Here is a 9,791-nt window from a genome sequence, read left to right on the forward strand (position 1 = left end):
CAATACAGTTTTCCATCCTTTTCTTACTGCTTAGCAGTTTAGAAATGTTTCCATTACAAAGAAAAAAATGCCTGCCTTAAATCACAATGTAATTGTTTAAGAGACAAAAAAAGAAGATATTTGGTCATATGAAACTGTGGTCATACAGAAATTTTTGTCATTTCAGCTGAACCTTCATGAAGATCTGCCTGGTGAAGTTCCTGTTCAATGAAGCATGTGAAATAGCACATGAACAGGTTTAGGCTTTCGCAACAGGCCTGCAGCATCAAGGCTAGCTCTAGGAAATGCAGCACCTTGCGCAGGCAGCAGGCCCCCATGCTTCATGGCTACCAGTTCTCCTTCCTCAGAAGCCCACCCAGAACTGGTTTCCAGATGTAAGCCAGGCTCTGGCCTCCCAAGCTGTAGGGCAGGCAGCTGCGCAGCACCGGCCTCTCCTCTGCCTGGTGCTGGCTCCATTCCGCTGGTCCAAACCTCCTCTGCTTTGGTTGATCGAGGTGGCTCTTGTGACCAAAGCCCATGGGTGGGCTTGCTCCTGATCCTGCTCCCACACGGCTGCCCAGAGCCCTGGGGCCCCTTCAACGGCAGAGCAGCAGGCACTGGAAGTTGGTTCTAGGCAGTCTGTGAAACATCCTGCGACGCGATGGGATGACAATCGCAGAAAGGGACACTAGGACAGCTGACCTGTCAGAATGGTGAGTCTGGCTCCTTGCGATAACACAGGGATAATGCAGGCCTCTCAGACACTTTCCATCCCTAGGGAAGAGACCCCAGTATCCACTGGCCTGCTGTTACAAAGCTACAGAACGGAAGACAAGCACCAGTGCAGGGCGGGTGTGAATGATCCCGGCCAGACTGTGTGGGAAGAATCAGTGGGAAGTCGTACCATGGGCTTAGGCCCCAAGACTTGGGCAGTCCTGAGCTACGGAATGCCAGGATCAGAGTTACCGTCCGATACAAAAGTGCAATTTGGTGACCATGAAGAGCAGAGGCAGGGAAGAGAGGGACCCGTGCGTTTAAGCCAGAACTGTTGTTCAAATGCTGACTCTGGCAGTTCCTCGGTGCATGACTTGGAATGAATCACCTCGTCCTGTGTGCCATTTACCCCTGTGCAAAGGGCGAGCATGAGATCTCTGCTCTCAAAATAGGAAGAAGCTGCTACACCCTTGTGATTCCCTGCAGGTGATCTGGATCTTCATATGCTCAATGACAGTAATTCCTGTGTAAAGGAAGTTGATGCTTATATACAGGAATGGCTACGGGACAGGAGGGAGCCCATTATTAATTAACTGGTGGTGAAAGTGATTGTAGGGAAGTATTATCTGGCACAAAACAATCCCAAAGAACTTCCTGTTTCATTTAACGGGAAAATAAAAACTAGAGGTGCCAATTTAGATCAAGAGGGTAGAAGGGAGACTCTTCAAATTGGAACAGACCAGGTGCTTGCTACAGGGTAGAGCAATGAGGGTGCCAGATAGAAGGGAACTGGATAAGAAGGATTGTGAACATATTTACAGCCATCTGGCACCCTCTAATTATCCAAATGACGAGGCTGCCTGAGTGCTCACCAAAATGTGGAGAGTGAGGGAAGGAAGGAGTTTGTTTGGGCAGAGGATCTTGAGTGCTTCATGCTTTCAACGTATGTTTTTTGGAAATGTTTTATATCACTTACAAGATTATTTATATTACTGGAGATGTAGGAAAATGATACCAGAAGGAAATGGAAGGGCTACTCCTTCTGGAGTTTTCCTTCCAGGTTTCTAAAAATCAAGTCATAGGAAAGAAAAGATACAGTTTCTTGGAGGCAGCATCAGGGACGGGAACGAGCCAGGAAAGCTGGATTCCTCCTCATCTACAGTACTGATACGTTGTTAGTATTACCTCAAGTCCTGCAGTTTTTAGTCAGAACTCTGCAACAGCTGGAATGATGTTATTTAGGAAAAAAATCCCAGGTTCTAGAACTACAGTGTAAACATTTTAAAACAAGCTCATGGTGCTTACTCAAAAACTAAGAAGGAAAGTTAAAAGTTTATGGTTCTAAGCACCAGTGTTATGCTTTCATTGGCCTTAGTAATGATTTTGTAATGTCTGGGTTCACCAACATTAAAGCTGTGTTATCTTAAAATCACTTTACTTTGTTGTGCTTTAGTTCTGTGAATCAGGAGTTTTGACTTGGTTTCTTGGTTTTATTACTGTCCAGCTGCGAGGACATAATAAGAGCTTTCCGTTCAAGTCCTCCTTTAGAATGGTACTAACCTTTCTGTCCTACCTGTTCAGAGTTATAATGTTAGCACTCCACAGAAATGCAAGCAGCAGTGTAACTCTTGCATTGCAATTACAGTATGTGTACATCCCTCCACTGACAGGACTTAACAACAAAAAGCAAACCATTTAATGTGAAATCTTGGGTATGTTTTTCTCTTCTTTCTGATCTGGGAGATATCATAGCATCATATACGGTGGTGTGGTATTTTTAAAGGTTGGATAATTTTATGACCACTAATAACATCTGCTGTTAGGCCTTTTAAGAGAAGGGTAATCAAATTTCATGCTTCAGGGTATTAACCGATCACAGCAAGTGTCAAAATTGTATTTTATTCTTCTATCAGGAGCTAAACAGTACTACGCTGACTGGACTCATAGCCTCATTCAAGCGGAAACTAGACTTCAGTGACAAATTATTTGCCTTAGCATGGTAAAAAGCGAGGTGCTGGACTTAAAATTTGACATTCGCTGTTGCTCACGTATCACAGCAGATAGCAAAGTAGAAGCCATGCCCTCTAAACAATCTGGAGCTTGCTTTCTTGATAGTGCAACAAGTGTGCCTTACCTAGAGCACAGTGGAAGTGACATTAACCCAGCACAGTGGTTTCCCTGTCAACAGTGGTTTATTGTCCTGGAACCTGATCACAAAAGGCTTCAGCTTCTGCTCCCTGAAATAAGACTCGCTGAAATGAACAAGACTGTGATGTTAGCCATATGTAAACAAGCGCTGCAGAAACAAGAATTTCTTCAGAATTCAATATCCAGCACAGAAATAAAAGGTGATCATTAGCTAAATAGTGCTCAGCAACTCTAATAGGGAAGAACAGGTCTGAGGACGGCACGTTACAGTTAGGGAAGAAAGCCATTTACTTTGGCAAGAAAACAAGAGATCATTGTGGTCAAATGTTTTGAATGAGACGTCAAACCAAGGCTTCACTGCACTCACGATCACGAAACTTTGCATGGTACCTAGGGTAAGAATAGACATAAAAACACCGTGTTCCGTCAGAGTCAGACCACTGATTTCTTGCATTTTCTGTCTTTTGATTTCTTCCTATACTTAACAAAATTGCTTTTCACTTTCCTACCTACGTGCTCTTAATATTCCTAGTGAGCCATAACTTCTATAGAGCATTTTTATGTCTCACAGCATACTCGTCATTATTTCCTTTTGTGCTGTATTTCTCGTTTTTAAATACATTTTCATAGTTTGAATAAGTTCTTCAGTGTTGCAATGTAGGTATGCTGTTTTGTTTCCTCCCTTTTCTGTTACAGTTCCTTTCTTGCTTTCTGGCAAGTTTGCCTTCTCTTTTTTTGGCCATTTTTATGGGATGCTGCCAGAAACGCTGAGCCAAAGCATTTCCATTTCCTCAATTTTGACTTGATCTTTTTTAGTCCTTTTTAAAAAATAAAAATAATTTTCATTTTTCATTCACTTGATTAATCCTTCGTTCATTCAGTCTTCGTGTCCAATTGGTAGGGTTTGGTATCATCTTTCAAACAAAAATCAGATGGATCGTATCACAGTTATATTTTCGGCTATGTTGCCTCCAAAGAAAATCGTTATCGTTAAACTGATAATGTACCAATATTTCTGGTTAATAAGCTAATCTCAGTATTTCTTTTTGGTTCCCTGACAATGATATGTCTGCCTCTGTGTTGCCTCTTCTGTTATGCTTACATCAAGACTTTTCATTCTGTACAATGCTGCCCAAAGAGGATCTGGTTTACAGCCATCGTTCCCAAGCACTGCAGTAACAGAGCAAATAAGAATTTGTCGTAGCGACTGATTATGGCTCAGTCAGAAGGGTCAGTCTCCCTCCACTGGCATTAGAGCCTCGAGTTAAAGGTATCTCACCTAGGAGGGATAATCTGGTGTGTCCTGCGCTCAGTCCTGCATGCACTCTGTTACAGAGGAAGAGAATTTGTGGAAACTGAAATCTGTCCACACAGAGGCTCACACCTAAATCACTAAACTATCCCCTTCAGTCCATTAAAAGCTGAATGTGCCTCCAGAACAAATGGATCAGATATGAACAAAAGCTGGGAGATGTCTAAGAAAAGTCGGAAGAGCCCTTCTAAAAGCAGCACAGATGCAGGAACAAGACACTTGAAGAATGTTTGGTGAGATAAAGGAGGCTGAAAATGAACCGGGCTCGCTGTCATTTCTATCCTGTATCATTACTAAGTATGGAGTGCTCCCAGCCCTGCAGCGCCTGGAATGCATGCCATGCCTTCAAGCCTGCAGCTGCTCGGAGGCAAGGCTGGCAGCCACAGCTCAGCCAGGTCAGGTCCAGCGCATCGTAAACTTTCCCATGTCACTGCTAAGGGTATGAGACAGAGCCGGCTCTCCAGTGTCACTACTCGCCCCCCTGGCCCCAGCAGAAGCAGGTGTCACGCAGCACCAAGCCCAAGCGGCCCTGATGACACGCTTCCCTCTTGTGACGCTTGCAGGGCTCTGATGAAGTGACCGAGCGCAGAGCAATGTTGCTGCGGTCCAGCTGCTTGTTCGAGTGCAGGCAAACTTATTTTGAGCTAAAACTTTGCTCAGTCTGAAGGCCATCCTTTGCCTTCTGGAGCAGTGGGGTGCGTGTATTTTAGGGTGGAAAACTTCGCCACCAATCTGACTTCAACTCTTTGCCCTTCCTGCATGAAGTTTATTGGAAGGTGAATGAAAAGTTGTCTTGCTCTGCCCTCTTATGATGGTATCATATTTCCAGCTGTTATTTTATTAAGTATGTCCTGTCTGCAGCTCTGAGACAGGCTTTTAAGTTAAAATATATGATAGCTATACAGATTCTAAGGTCTAATAGACTAGATCTAACAGTACTGACTTTTAAGTATTGAGATACATTTTTTTTTTTATTCTCCTTTTCCAAATTTTCTATTTAATGATGTATTTGAATGTCTTACAACGGTGTGTCTACACTGTAAAAACGGAAGTATTGCAAATGACACCTGCACAAGCTAAGTCCACACAGCAGAGTACAGCAGCAGTCACGTCCAGCTGGCACTAAATGCTTCGCTCCGAGGGTTTCTATCCTGTTCTGTCCTGGTCAGCGCTGATCTTAGCACAGCCCAAGCCAGCCCTGTCCACCTGCAGGGCATGCACCAAGTCTGTATTTGCAAACAATCTGGGCTCAGATAAAATAAATTGTATGTATTGGTCTTACAAACAAAATAGAATAATGTTTGCCTTTGAAGAACAAGCAGAGGCTAAAAATACTAGAAAATACTAAAATAATAAAGAGAAACTTTGCAGCTTCTGGTATCCCCTTATTCATCATTTTTAAAGAGCACGTGCAGAACTAAATGTCATGTCCACTACATCCATTCCTCAGTTCCAAAAGCTGGTATAAAAAAGGGTAGCCTGTGATGTTAGTCAGAGTTCATACACTCATTGGAGAGATTACAGAGGACAGCGATGATATTGCAGCGCTGTGCTAACATTCCAAGGTGGTCCATTTTTCATTGTCCTTTCCCACAAAAACAGGAATACTTGCAGGCAATCGGTTGTGTAAAAACACGGGAGACAAAGGAAATGGTGGCAGCATGACTTCAGGACTGGAATCTTATTATGAAAATGCCTAACTATATTAACTGAAATGGAAAGCCTATTCAGAGAAGACACCAAAGGGTGTATGTGAACCCATGTGGCAACACTTGGGTTGCAACTGTCGCTTCCACTCACTGTTTTTAACCTGCAATTTTTCTATTTAACTCCACTTAGCAGACTGTAAATATCTGAACCACACTCCAGCATTTCCACATGTTTTCTAAGGCTCCCTGGTCAGATGCGTTGAAAAACTTTGGGGATGCTGAGGTGCCCATTTAAAATGCCTGCAGTTTACTCATTGGGCTGCACTGAACCATTTATCCATTATTCCCAAAATGAAGTAACTCACAGGCAACCAAAAAATCACGCTTAGCGACTTTCCTCTCTCCTTTCTATTTTGCATTTTGTCTTTTGCATTTCCTAGGTCCAGCTAGGGCTGTCACACTTGGACAGAAGGAAGATATGCAGCAGAGCGAAATAACAGCGTTTAGGGTCAGTGGAAAGCAGAGGTGTTGTTAATAATATGGCAGTTCTCAGTTACTGCCAGAGTTACCATCTTTGACATTTGTCCAGTGCTATGATGAGCTTGAAAGGCCTTGCACAATTAAAAACGCATCTAACTTTAATTATCAAAACTATTCCACAGAAAGTAAACCCAAACATACGAAGACTTTAGGATTCCAAATTTCTAGCAGTATAGCCAGCCTTAAAAGTTCAAAAATTATAAGTCAGGTTCCAACAAAAATATGGCGCTTAAAAAGAAGTCTTTAGGATTTTGTCAGAATGCTTTTTGCCTCTTGTACATTTAAGAATGCCCTAGAATACGCTTTCCTTTAAAGCTTAAAGGGGTTTGATGGATGTGTTTCTTAAATGATAGTGATAATCATTCTATATTCACATGACTCCAGGTGCTGCGATTTTAAGATCTATTAGTACGATATTCATAACACAGTTGTGAAAGCTGGCAACACTCATTTTGATACGCCACTTTCCCAAAAGCCCAGAGAAAACAGATGGACTTTGCGACATGCCTGGAAAATTAATTAAACCTGGACGCTAGTGGACAAAGGAGAAAGGAAGAGCCAGATTCAAGGACACCTCCTGGAAAATGTTTCTTCCTGTTCGCAGTGGACGCAGGGCTGGGGATGCACAGGCTGCACCAAGTGACTGAACAGCTCCAGAGTACATGTGCTGCTCTTAAAGATATAGCAAATGAAAATGTGTTTGTTTACAGTCACAGGCTGCTGAGAGAACCATTGGCACTGCTGGGTTTGTGCTAAATACAGCCCTGAACTTGAAGGAATTGGTGTATTTGTGAACCTCAGCTTTACACTACCAGAAGTTTTGCTGCTGTTGGCTACACTGCAACCACTTCTGGTTGTTTACGCACCCCTGTTTGTGCATCACCAGTAAATGCAAAAGCTGTGAAGGAAGAGGGGAGGAGGAGGAGAGGGGGTGACAGATGGTTTGAGAAATGGAGCACTTGTAGAGGATTCTACAAGAAGTTCATCACATCCACGGAACCAAACCCTTTTTGACCCAGTTGTTTGGATTCTGTTTGCCTGCTCCTTTGTTACACAAACACTTTGGTATTCTTGTACAATTGCCACTGTCCCAGGGTCAGGACTACGTGAGAAAGCAAGTAAATTCAAAGACAATACAAGAGAAAAGAGAACAAACTAGTTATGGCCTGCAGCCATACAACTCCAAACTGGGATTTCAGTAGAGCATCGTATGTCCTGACTGGGAGGGAATGCCAAGAAACTCAAAACCCCAGCTACCTAGAAAGACAGATAGATAACTCAGCATGTGGCACTTGTCAACATAGGCCAGTAATTATTAACTTTATTACTTCAGTTGTGTTAGAGATCAGTACGTGCTATCCCTTTTGATAAAGAGAAAAATCCTCATTATTGTGTTCACTTATTGTTCAGCATCTAGTCTAGCATCCTGCTTCCAGAGTCAGTTACTGCTTAATGCTCTAAAGTAACGCACAGCTCACTAGATGCATTATTTTTTGTAATGCTGTTCACAGATGTGGGAGAGGAGAAATACCTCCCAGAAACCAGCAGTCCCTAAGCATAAGATTTGATTATCTTATGTTAGCATGCGCGTTATGGCCCAGATTTTGAGCTGCAGCTGTGTTGTGCCGTGGGGACTTGCTCCTGTCTAATTTAGAGCACTGGCAGATTAGGAATTGCTACAATTACCATGGTACAATGTTACTCCAGCCACAGTTCCCTTTTCCCAATAATTAGCCCCTGCACCAGAAAGCTGAGAAAGAAGATGATAGGGAAGTGGCTATACATCTCCTGCAGAGACTCCATGGCAGGTAGAAATACACCAGTGACTGAATCGATTGAGGGTACAGCTCCTTTATGTAATTAGGGAAGCATAAAGCAGTTAGCTATAGGACCAGATCCTCCATTGCAACCTACAGAGGTTACTCTGGCCCAAAGGATGTAATTAATTACTATTATGACTTGTATAGTTAGGAAATAATCCTCTATATTTAGTAAATGTAATAGGATAACAAGAGTGTTGGCCAGAAAACACGGTGAGGACAACTGTCCTTCATGGGCGATGCTAAGATATATCATAATAAACAAACTTTAAACAAACTGTGATAAGGCCAGAATATTTTGGCTTGGAAAAGAAAAATTAAAATAAACCCCCAAACCCATGAATCCTAGGTACTAGAGCAATGCCCACACCACCAGGTCTATTTTTCTATGGGTACGTAAGACCAAGCAACAAAATGGGGTGGGGGGCAAAGGAAATGAAAACAAGTGAAGGCCTTGGAAATAAAAGTGCTGCTGTGAAGGTTTTGGACTAGTAAAAGAAAATTCTGTTTGCAGAGGGTTTACTAAGAACTTGAAAGATATCTGTGGAAAACGTGTCAGATTTTGCTGCATTTACTGTCACATCAGTGAGCATCAGCAGGCAGGTTACCTAAGCATTTACGGGCAGGACAACCACCCAGGGTCAGCCTTGTGCTAATCCAAGAGGGGATTTTTATCAGCAAGTGTACCTGGGAATTTTATGGGGGCCCCTTTAATACTGTGCTACAAAGAAAGCATCCCCAAACCACCAGCAGATGAGTAATGACCTGCACGATGCCAAGAAGAGCTTCTGTCCTTTCAAGGGCAAGTTAAATTAAAAAGCAGTGCAATAATTACAGTATTTTGTTGGGTGAGGGGTTTTCTTCTTAGGCTATGAAGTACAGAGGTTGAATGATATCTAATATGGTCACCGTAAATGTTTTATGAGAGAACAGAAAAAGCAATATTGTTTACAGTAGATTCTTCCTTCTCCCTTTCAGGCAGGCTGAATTTTCATTACCTAAGAGCAAATTCCGATGTAACATTAAGTTTTTACTAAATTATCAGGAATATATTTCCCAAAATACTGTGCCAGTGGCCTCACTGGTGTGCAGGTCCTAAACATGACAGACCAGCAACTAAATCTTTGGACAGGTCATTTAGAAGAGTGAATGTAGAAAAGAAGGCAAACTTACTTTTTTTTTTTTTTTTTTTTTTTTTTTTTGGTAAGAAATTTGGAGTACTAATTTCACAAAGCTAATGCATACCAGACAATGTAGTACAAGCTCCTCCAGGCTGTTAGATGAATAAGGTCTTTCAGGCACTGCACACTGCGCCACTTGTTCCCTAAAGTAGCGCTTTCTGGTAGCTAACCTCTCAGCTGGCAAGAACAGAGGACACTGCACCAAGTGCCATTTGTCTGCCAGCTTTCAAAAAGCAAAGCCACCCTTACAGCTGTTCCATTCTGCACTTCCCATACACACTTCCATCGTGTCTGACACCCTAGATGGACACACAATATTCTTTGGAATTAAACCCCCGTGAGTCTGATGAGCTCAGCTGTCTGAATCCTGCTGAAAGTCAACCCTAACCGGCTCAGAGTTTTCAGAATCTATCACACCTAGCTTGCGCACTCTGAAAATCGTCTGTAA

This window comes from Falco rusticolus, chromosome 19, assembly GCF_015220075.1.
Source record: "Falco rusticolus isolate bFalRus1 chromosome 19, bFalRus1.pri, whole genome shotgun sequence".
In the NCBI taxonomy this organism is placed as follows: domain Eukaryota; kingdom Metazoa; phylum Chordata; class Aves; order Falconiformes; family Falconidae; genus Falco; species Falco rusticolus.